An 11,453-nucleotide genomic window follows, 5' to 3' on the forward strand; every position below is an offset into this window, starting at 1 on the left:
AGGGCAAGAAGGGGATTAGTTATTTCTTATTCAGGAGGAAAACATGGAAAGATAATGAACCATTGTAAGTTCCATCACGAGAAGGGGCACGAGACCCAAGAGGGCGTGGAATTCAGGACCTTCGTTCAGGGCAGGATGGACGACAAAGAGATGAAGTTCTGTGAGGAAATTAAAGAAGAAAGAAATATACACACAATGTTGGGAAGTGTTCACATCAATGCCATATATGAAGACACACTTGAAAAGGGACCTTGTTAGATATCCACCCTTGTAAACTTGGGAGTGATCTAAATAATCGAATCGTAGAAGAAATCTCTGTAGCATGTAGAGCTTACTTAGAGTAATGTTCAGAACACACTTGTTGCTTTTAGCCTAGAGGCAATAAGAATTCCTTTATGAAATAGGCTCATGTCTGAACGTCGTTATTCTAATAAAATACATCTTTGCATTTATTTTTGAGCCAATATTCTTTCATTCTTTTCGAATAATTATTCTTTCATTCTTTTGGATTTTCTTCCACATCATTCTTTTATTCATTCATAATCATATTGTACAAATAATTATTCATAAATTCATACATTCTTTTGTATATTCTTTGGTACTTACTATAGGTCCCCAGATATCAATGACATGAGTGACGACTACTGGACTCGAATTTCCTTTTGAGCGAGGCATGTGTTTAGAGGGATCTCATGACTTTGAAAATGACATAGATTGTAGCCTATCTCCGGACTTGTTGAGGATGGTAGAGCAGGAAGGAAATTTTACCTCCTAAGGAGACAATGGAGATTGTGACCTTAAGGGAATGTGCATAACCAAAGAAGCAAAACAAGACTTTGTTAAGTTACTCCAAGAGTTCAAGGATGTCTTCGCATGGTCATAATTAGATATGCCCAGGTTAAACACTGATATTGTAATCTGAAGAACAGCACGATATCAGAAATTTGCAGTATGTTCAAGATTAACATCATGAAACGATGCAGTGAAAATTCTTTGTTGGGACAATGCCTTTCTCTTTGACTTATCATAGCTTTGCCCATTGAATTCGACTTGCCATCTCTCCGCATTCTTTGTTGGATTTTACCCTAATTGAAGAGGAAGATCCAAAGTTTTTCGTCATAGTCAAATGCACCAAAAATAAATCTTGCCCAGAAAGCTCTATGAAAGAAGCCTGATACCAAATAATATCATTCGCATACAAAATGAAAGTGGATGGGAAAGATCTTGTATGAAATATTTTATTTGAAAAACCATTGATTCTGATCGAAAGGGATAACAAGGACTTGCCTAATCCTATGAGTTTCAAAAAAATCAAAAAAAATCAAAAAATCAAAAAAAATCAAAAAAAAATGAAAATGAAAATGATGGAAAAAGAAAAGCAAAGGAAAAAGAAAAAGAAAAGAAAAAGGAGAGGCCAAGGCAAAAACCCGCAAAGGGTGCTTTGTGACCAAATGTGGATTTGAGTTGAAAACCCAAAAAAGGTGACTTAAATTTTGAGCAAAATGAGGCTTGGACGTCATCATCATCGAAGGCTTCTAATGGGCATTACTTCATTTTCTAGATCATTAATTACTTCATCGAACGGGTAGAGGCTGCTTCATACTCCAATATCATCATATGCCGTTATAGAATTCCAGAGAATATGGTATCGATAAACACGTTAGCACGATAGCTGAGGTCTGTAATCAATTCAAACTCAGATATCACGATTCATCACCGTATCGCCAATAAATAAATAATAAGAAGATAACGAAAAAATGACTGAAACTTACAAGGGCTGGCATGGGAAATTACCATTTGCCCTCCTTGCTTGTCGAACATATATCATGACTTCCACCGGGGCAACACCTTTCTCTTTGGTTGTGGGAGGGAGGTAGTTTTACCCATTGAAGTAGAAATCCTTTCTCTCCGGGTATTAGTTGAGCTAGAATGGAATGGAGCAGAATGGATCCAATCGTGATGTGATCAGTTGAACCTGATAAAAGGAAAATGACTAAAAGCTATTCAGCATGGTCCGATGTATCAAAAGCGAATGATGCGAGCCTACAACAAAAAGGTTCGTCAAAGAGAATTCCATGAGGGGGACCTAGTGTTGAAAAAGATTCTTCTAATACAAAAAGGATTTTATAGGAAAATTGATGTCAAATTGGGAAGGTCCTTATGTCGTAAAGAAGGCCTTTTCCGGAGGAGCATTGCTTTTAAATGAGATGAATGGCAAAAACCTGCTAAATCTGGTAAACTCAGATTTAGTTAAAAAAATACTGCACCTGAAGAAGAAGAAGAAGGGACCAAGGTGAAAACCTACAGAGGGCGCTTTGAGTCCTAAAAAAAAGAAAAAAAGAAAAAGACCAAGGTGAAACCCGCAAAGGGCGCTTTGAGTCCAAAAAAATAAAAAAAAGTAAAACTAGAGAGGCTAAGGTGAAAACCAGCAAAGGGCACCTTAGTCAAAGGGGATTTGAGTTGAAAACCCGAAAAGGGCGGCTCAAATTTTGATCAGAATAGGGCATGGGGTGATTAGAGTTACTCAAATGTTGATCAAAATGAGGCATGAGGTGATCTTGCTATGTCTGAGTCATCAGGAAAGGATACGTGACATCTTGGGGCATCAACAGAGTAATGTAGATCTCCTAAACACATGTCAAACTTAGAATGGTCTTTAGAAAGTTTGTACAGAGAAGTTTAAGCTGTGATATCTGGGGCACCTAGTATTTATACTATTTATATTTGCTTATTCTTGGAATACTTCATTCTTTTTCAAGATACAAGTCAATTCCTCTTTTATTCTCAATATTCTTGATAATTTATTCATTGCAAGCTATGCTCTCAAATCAATTCTATTTTATCCATCGTTTTGTTCTTTTTGCAAGCATGTTGCATTAGAATAATGATTAATGGACTAATAAAACTTTCACAAGGAAAGTTTTGCATTTTACTCTAGAAATTTCTAAATAATACGAGAACCTGAACCAGGACTATTGTTTAGAACGCACCAAGTTTAAAGGTTGGAAATCTGAGAAGGATGAGTCTAAATTAAGACTTTCTCTTTGGATTTTGTTGTCAAAAACATTGATTGAACAAAATGTCAGGTTGGTGACGAGGCTTAAATGAACAATCAAGCAATAATCACCAAGCAATAGAAAGGGGTTTCCTTGGAGAACAGAATCATTCATTTGTGCATAATGGTCCTTCCTTTTTTATTTTATTTCTGATTTGCTCCAATCTCTGCTTTAAAATTCAAATTAGTCTTTTTTTTGTTATTTTATTAATTAACTTAATTATTATCATAATTATATTTTCTTTTTATATTTACTTATTCATTACTACTATATTATATTAATTTGGTATTATTATTATTATTATTATTATTATTATTATTATATTTATATTTATATTTACTTATCTAAATTTTAAAGATATTTTGGTTTTATCACATATTATTATTTATTTACTTATATTTTTTATAATTTTAAATTTTAGATTAGTTCACTATTCTATTATTAATATTAATATTATTATGATTTATTTACTTATACTTTTTTAATTCCAAACGTTAATATTTTTACTATTATTAATTTTTTAGTCGTTTTATATATAATTTATTTATGTATTTGTTTATTATCATTTTAATCTAGCTCTTGTTTCTATTTGTTCTCGTATCTTTTATTCATTTATTTTATTTTCGCCTTTGATTAATATCATTCATATTATCGCATTTATTATTTTATGCATATTAACATTGTGATTTACTTTTACGTTTTACTATAAAATCACGTTATATTTTACCCGATGCATTTAAAAATATTGTTTTAAATAAGTTAGTATTTTGAGATTCGATAAGGTCGTACCCTAACTTACGGGGTTTCGATTTTCTCAATAAATCCAAATACACGAATCCTTTCAAACATATTTTTTTTAAAATGATCTCGAGAATTAACAAAAGATCGTGTTCTAACTTACGGGACATGATCTATTTTCTAAACCCAAGATAATCCAAATATCTTTCAAATAAGTAATTTTTTTTGCATTTATTCTCGAATCGGGAATTTAAAGATATTGTGTCCTAACTTACGGGATATAATTCTCTTCCTCGATTAACGTAAAATGTGCCCTCTTCTCGAAAATTTTTAACATTTCAACAAAGGATCGTATTTTGAATCCCTTCAAATTAGTTTCCAATTCTCAACACTAAGACACTAATTAATCAACTAGGTACCAATTTTTGGGCGTTACGAGGCTACCAATCCTTCCTCGTGCGTAACCGACTCCTGAGCCCATTTTCTCAAATTTTGTAGACCAAAATCATTATTTTAATAAATCAAAATGTTTTATTAAAATAATTAATCTCAAGGTGACCCGATCACACCTCGAAAAAAGATCGGTGGCGACTCCAATTTCGTTTTAAAAGTCGACCTTGTTTTTTAAAAATAAAAATGGTTTCGACACTACTCTAAGGACAAAGTTGTAAAGAGTACAAGACTACGAAATTAACCAATAAATGACTAACGATGGTTGGTTGACTTCAATGTGGAACTTAAATTGCTTAAATTACTAAAGTGGCTCAACTTTATATATTGATATCAATTTTACCAAATTAGACAAATTAGTCTGGTTTATCTCTCAGTCTCATCAGGTAATCTGGGACTAACGAATTGGTGCACATCAAGATTACCTTTCAGTCTCACTTGTCTAGATGTTCCTTTAGGAGCGTCAATCCGAATTTTTTAGGTTCATTTAAATTAATCCAATTTAGTCCTTCATCCAAAAATCAACTCACTACATCCCCATCAACCAACCCTCATAAAGGTTTAGCCACTCATGCTGAAAATACAACTAATAACCATCGAAAAGAAAAGAAAAGAAGTCATTAAAGTAAAGCTTAAGAAAAATATAAAAGTTGAGATTTTTATGCAAGAAGGCTTAAAGAACATGAAACGAAAAGCATTCAACAAGAAAATCTAAAGTAATAAACATAAAATGAACAAATTGTAATAGATTTAAAGTAAAAGAAATTGAAATGCATCAAACTAAAGCTAAAAATATCATTACAACCAAAGTACAAAGACTGAAAGTGCAAATAAACCTAGGCTACAGTGATAACTAACTTAACTAACTACAAAAACACTAAAAACAAGAACAAAGTGTAGTAAAATGAACTCTAAAACTGAGGAGAAGAGAAAATAAAAACCATAAAAAATTGCTGAAAAACTAAGAGAAAACCTAGAGAAACTAAGACCAAACTAAGCTAATGTGTATCTCATCTCTCCTCAGCCAAAATTGATTGTTTTAGGCTGATGGCTAATGAACTTTTGTTGCCAAAATTGCCCTTATACGGGCCTTGTGTGATTTGTGCATCAGGTGGACAAAGACTACCCTTTTGTCCAAATTTATTCCCTTACAATATCAGTATCGCAATACCCAAAAAAGAGAATATCGCGATACCCCGATTAGTTTCGAACTTAGGGGTCTTCTTAGAGGGTGAATATTGTGATACCCAAAGTGGATATCATGATACCACTGAAGGGTGGTCTCCAATCTTCAAGTCTATTGGAGGAATTACAATTCCATGGTTTGGATATCATAATACCTTCTCATTTGGTGTCATTGTCACTCGTTTTCAACCTCCAATACGTCCCTACATCACTCAACCACACATTAGCGCCCCCAATGACACTACTGGCCAAATTAGGTCTCAAAATGAATAAAAATGAGGCATTTACACTTATTAACTTGAAATCTAAAAGTTACAAAAAAACTACAAAAAAGACGCTACTTTGCTTGAGAATAAACTCTTTAACTATACCGGGAAAGCCTAATTTGTCATATCAAATTACAGCAGATCAAACTTCCCCACACTTAACTCTTTTCTTATCTTCAAGCAAACACATTAAACATGCAAAAAAAAACAAAAATTTTAGACAAAATCAAGAAATTAAGTCACAAAACGGTAAAACATCAAACTCAAACGAGAAGTACCTTACATGTAACTTAAGAGTGATATCTAGCTAACTTGTTTATTCCTAAAGTAAAAATTGTTAGTTCACTAAGTTAAAATGTCAATAGATGTAGAGGCAATGGAAATTAACATATGTACAAGTGTTATCCATCAAAATAAATTATGTGGATTACTCATAGATATTTAAAAAGAATTGGTCATATTCATTCAAACAAATAAAAGTTATTCACGAATTATTGTGTTAGTGACTTAGTTGTGTCCCAAAGTTCTTCTAAGCTTCTAACATTCTGAGGCTAAGGACGGTTTGGAATTAAAACAATGGGCACTCAAAACGGGTTCAAACACTAAAAATAATTAAGCACATGACATCATTCCCTACTCACCACTAGTATTCACAAGCTCAACTCCTTATTTCTTTTTCCCTCACCTATCTGATTTCTCTAAAATGTTAAAAGGTATTAGGCGAGATTAGTACGTACAAAATTTTGTAATTGTGAACCAAAAAATTTACATTTTTCAGCTTAATGTTGATTTAGCTCTCTTTTTCTTTTTTTTTTTTTTGCGCTCTTTCATTCACCCATCTTTTTTACATAGTAATGATCCAATGGACATGTTCCGCAAAATGCCAACTACAGAAAACAAAACAAAGTAAACTATAAGTAAGCTTAGTAAGTTCACAGTTTCAAATATATGTAAACTTGTGATACGAACTCGTATTCATTCTTAGAAATGAGTCGTTTGTGGCCCGATCATTAAATTAAGTAATAAAAGTTTTCGTTCCACAAAAGATGTTTAAGAAAGGTTAATAGTTTAAAACAAAGTAAAAAAATGGATATTAAATTGATGGAAGATGGAAAATGATCTTAACAGCAGAAGAAAGAACCTCTATTAAGGAATAGAGACCCGAATCTTATAGGGCTATTAAGGGGATCAATGGATAGCTGGATAGGACCGTGACCCTCTATCTAGGAAGATAGGAACCAGTCGGTATGAAGGGGAACGCCACACTCAAAGAGTGATAAGTTCGAAAAAGGAAACAGATTGACGCCACTAGCAAGCTAGATAAGTCAATTTGAATTATCAAGAACAATGAGATTTGAACAACTCACAAATATGTTATATTTCATAAAAGGATCAAAAGTTTTTAAAACAAGTTACAAACAAGCTATTTATAGGCTGCGTGATGCCAGCCGAATGGACACTAAATAAATATAATTAAGAAACCTGGAATTCAATTTAAGTCAATTGAATGAATCTTGAAGAAACTTAATTAATCATCTTGACAATTGAAGTCCCCTAACAGCTATGGAGCTTGTCACTTGGAGTTCCGAAACAGCTAATGGTAATAGACTTAATGATTGAGCATTGAGCTGAAGGAAGCAATAACTTGATCAGTTAAGGTTGTTATGAACTGGAGTTATTGCTTCTTAATTCACCGAATGGACAATCAGCTGATGAATGCATCTGGTGGCAACCGAAAGGTCAATTGAGGTGCTGGCTGATCAGCTCACACTTGATGTCTCTTCATTTCATGAATGGTCACCTGAATGAATGCACCAAGAAGCTCCCAAAGTTCATGCATAATCGGGTGCATGTTTCTCATTAAATAAGCTTCAACGAATCTGGAAAATATATGAATGTGCAGCCGCCTATTAAATAACCTGCAAGACAAATTAAAATTCGGTTAAAAGCATCAATAAAACAAACTAAAACACAAGTTAAATGTGTAATAAGCTAAGACACAAATAAGACGTCTGAATAAAATATGCATTGATGCTGTTCGAATTAGAGCATACTTAATAGAAAAACTAAGACACGATTTTAATGTGAAATAATCTAAGACACAATTAATAGACTTAAACAACTAAAATAATTAGGCATGCAATAATGCTGTATGAAATCAAAACATAATTAATATAAATACAATGACTAAAACGTTTAAGTCTTATTCAGCAGCTAATTAGTTAGTGTAACGCTCGGGTTTGTCCTAGTGTACACAGTCGTTATCAAGTAATAAATAAGTGTCGAGTTATTGTCTCCACAGGGATTGTATTTGTGCTAAGTCACTTAATTTGTAAAATTATATTAACAATTGGTAAATAAAAACACAATATAGTTGAGAAGTGGTGATTAAAATATATTAAACTAAATGCAATGATCCCTAATGCAAATTATCCTAAGTATGCAAACTATATAAATGAAATAGATTTTAGTAAAATTAAAAAAAATTTGCAACAATTATAACATAAAAAAATTAGGACAATTACTTTAATTAAACTCAATGTATTATCAACATGCTTAATAACATTCGGAAAAGCATTCCATGGCAACTTGATCTTTCATGAGTTTGGAAACCACATTAGGTCCTTTCGGAATCCTTTACATAGTAAATACACATTTTACTGATCCTTATTTACTAAGAGTTTCTTAGCATTCGTGTGAGGTAACAGGGACGTGTTAGGTTTGAAACAATTTAATCACACAAATCTAAAAACTATGCAGATAATAGAGCCTGGTTCGGGTTGTTATGCAACCTACAATTTAATCGGATTAGGATCTAAATTGAGCATGCACATTTCAATTATACGTCCATTAGCCGTCGTCTGGTTAGGATCGCTCAGCTAATTCAGGTGCATTTCAATCACGTATGAATGAAATACATACTTGATTTTAATTGAAACATGATCAATTGAGGCACAAACATTATAAGCATGAATCAAATAAATATTATTTAATCAAAGAAATCATCTTAGCTTAAATAAAATTAAGCTAACATTGTTGTAAACAAGAACAAAACACACATAGCAAACATCTTTATATTAAATTAAAGAAAAGGAAGATTAAACCCAATTCATAGTACCTGTCACCCAAGACTTTGACTAACGAGGCTCATTCGCTTCTTTGCGTTGCCTCTTTGTCGATGGTTCTCCAAGGTGGCCGACCAAAGGCTCTTTAAGAGGCTAATTTGCTAAAGTCCTTATGCAAGGATGATGATAGGCGTGAGAGCTAAGAGAGTTGAGAGAATGATGAATGAGTGAGAGATGATGGGATGAGGGATGAGTTAAGAAATGAGCTCTTATTTATAGGTGAGGTAAGGGAGCTAGTTTGCTAAAATTAGGAGTGTCCATCCTTTGAAACCTCCTCCAAGAGTGGCCGGCATAAATTCAGGAAATGTGGCTGATTTTTCCTTAATTTTTGATCAATTTCAATGCCACAGCAACTCAGGACTAAGACTCAGTCTCCAACAAATCTTCAAATAAATCTCTAATTTCTTCAACTCTTCAAGGGCCTTGTATAATTAAACCAAAAATTTGTTTATAATCAGCCATGTGCAGCCAAAAATTGAGTTGACTTGGTCCCTACTTTGGACAGTTTTGCAATTAGAAGAAAACTCTCAGACCTGTCAAAAATAGCAGATAGTTTAGAGGACCAAATGAATTAATATAAAATAAGTCATTTTATGCATGAAAACTATATAATAAAACATAAAATCACATTTTAATAATTTCTATGTCCTAATTTCATATTTTTACATATTTCATTAATTTATTAAACAATTACTTGGTTTTAACAACAATTTATTAAACAATTACTTGGTTTTAACAATAATTTTAAGTAAAAAGGTGATGAATTATATAGGAAAAATCCTATATATTTTTCCGTTTACAGTTAGCTAGGTTGAATTCAGGTTGAATTAAATTGCATGGGGCACTTGATGAACCATCCCAAGCTCGATTGACGAGTCTAGTTGAAGCTTCCTCCCAAACTCGTACAACTAAGGCCAAAATTGCTTCTTGGAATTGCTTGGCTTAAGCTCAAGTAATTGGACCAGCTGGTAGCTCGATTAGGTCACGAACGGATTCAGTTGAGCCCTTGGACGAGTTTGTATCAACTTGCCTCGAATCAGAAATTTGCAATAAAATAATTAACATAATACTACAATCCTAACATAACAGCTCACAAAAGACAGGTGAGTTCATCACATTACTAGATAATAGAAAATTTCAACATTTGTCATGTCATTCAATTTAATCCATTCACATAGATACAATACTTTCATTTATATCATTTACCATTTATACTCAATTCAGATTAGCCCAATGAACTATAGTAAGCAAGTTCGAATACTCGGATACCTACACCACACCAGAGAGTGTCGTAATGCTATACAAAGGCACTATAGTGCAAACAGAGGCACGTAAGTGCAATCCCATACAAGCACGCAGCTAACCTTATTGACATGCCAATTGTTTACTATGTTCAAACGGGCATTTATACAAAATTTAAAACATTCACACAACCATAGAATTTCCATGAGTTAGAACATATCTCATAACCATATCCTATTCATTCATTATTCCATATAGGTTATAAAAATCACATACACAAAACTTTACGATTTAGTCCAAGCTCATCTTTCGTACCATTTTACAAATATTTAAAGTTACATTAAACATATAGACATTTATAATACAAGTAAATAACATATAAAATATACATACACCATATGAACTTACCTAATATGATCAGCTAGATAGTTGGATCGTAGAGACTATTCTGTAATTTTCCCCTTTCCTTGATTATCCTCAGCTTGGTTCAATCCTTCATCTATATGATAATTAAGTTCAAATTATAAATTTCAAATACCTTATAATACTCAAATACATTCATATGACCTTTTAATTTCATTTTACAAAATTTTCCTAAAGTTTTACATTTTCTTCAATTTCCTTTTCTGATTGAAAGTAGCAAGCCACTCCACTACTAGTACAGAGGCCAGATAGAAGGTTGCTTCCTCTATATGTTCAGGCAAAGAACATCTAGAAGCTGTCTTTTGTCTTGTCTTGTAAGCAACCATGCCTATCTAATCGAATTTTGCTTACCAAAGTGGTCTTACTAAAAGTAAGTAAGCAACCAGTTCCGTTCCAAGTGACATGGCTTTTCACTATTATTTTCCAGAGAAGGTTGCTCATCCAGCCCAGCGGATCCATTGTTTATGCGGAAGTGCGATGCGGCTGAAAAACGTAAGCCCCTATTTTTTAGTTTAGTCCCTAAAATTGAAACAACTATAACTTTCACATTTAAGCTTCAGTTTTCAATATATTTTCAATTTCATCCTTTTATAACCCTATAAACTCAAAAATTACATGTCAAGTTTGACATAATTACAATTTGATTCTTAAACTCAAAACTAACAAAATCCAATTTACAAATTGGTCCTACATAACATCTAAGTTTAACATGCAACCATTTAACACCAAAAACTTCAAAAATAATCAATGGAAAATTTTAAAATCTTTAACAATTTTACAAATTAGTCCCTAGGCTAGCTAAATCAAGCTTCCAATATTCCAAAAACATAACAATTACAAGAAAAGGGCAAAATTTGACTCGCCAAATTGAAGAACAATCTTGGGCAAAGTTAATGTCTTCTTCTTCCTTGAAGAATCGGTTTTTGGGTAAGAAAATGGGTGAGGGTTTCTTTTTTTCTTTTTATTTT

The sequence above is a fragment of the Gossypium raimondii genome, chromosome 2 (genome assembly GCF_025698545.1).
Source record: "Gossypium raimondii isolate GPD5lz chromosome 2, ASM2569854v1, whole genome shotgun sequence".
In the NCBI taxonomy this organism is placed as follows: domain Eukaryota; kingdom Viridiplantae; phylum Streptophyta; class Magnoliopsida; order Malvales; family Malvaceae; genus Gossypium; species Gossypium raimondii.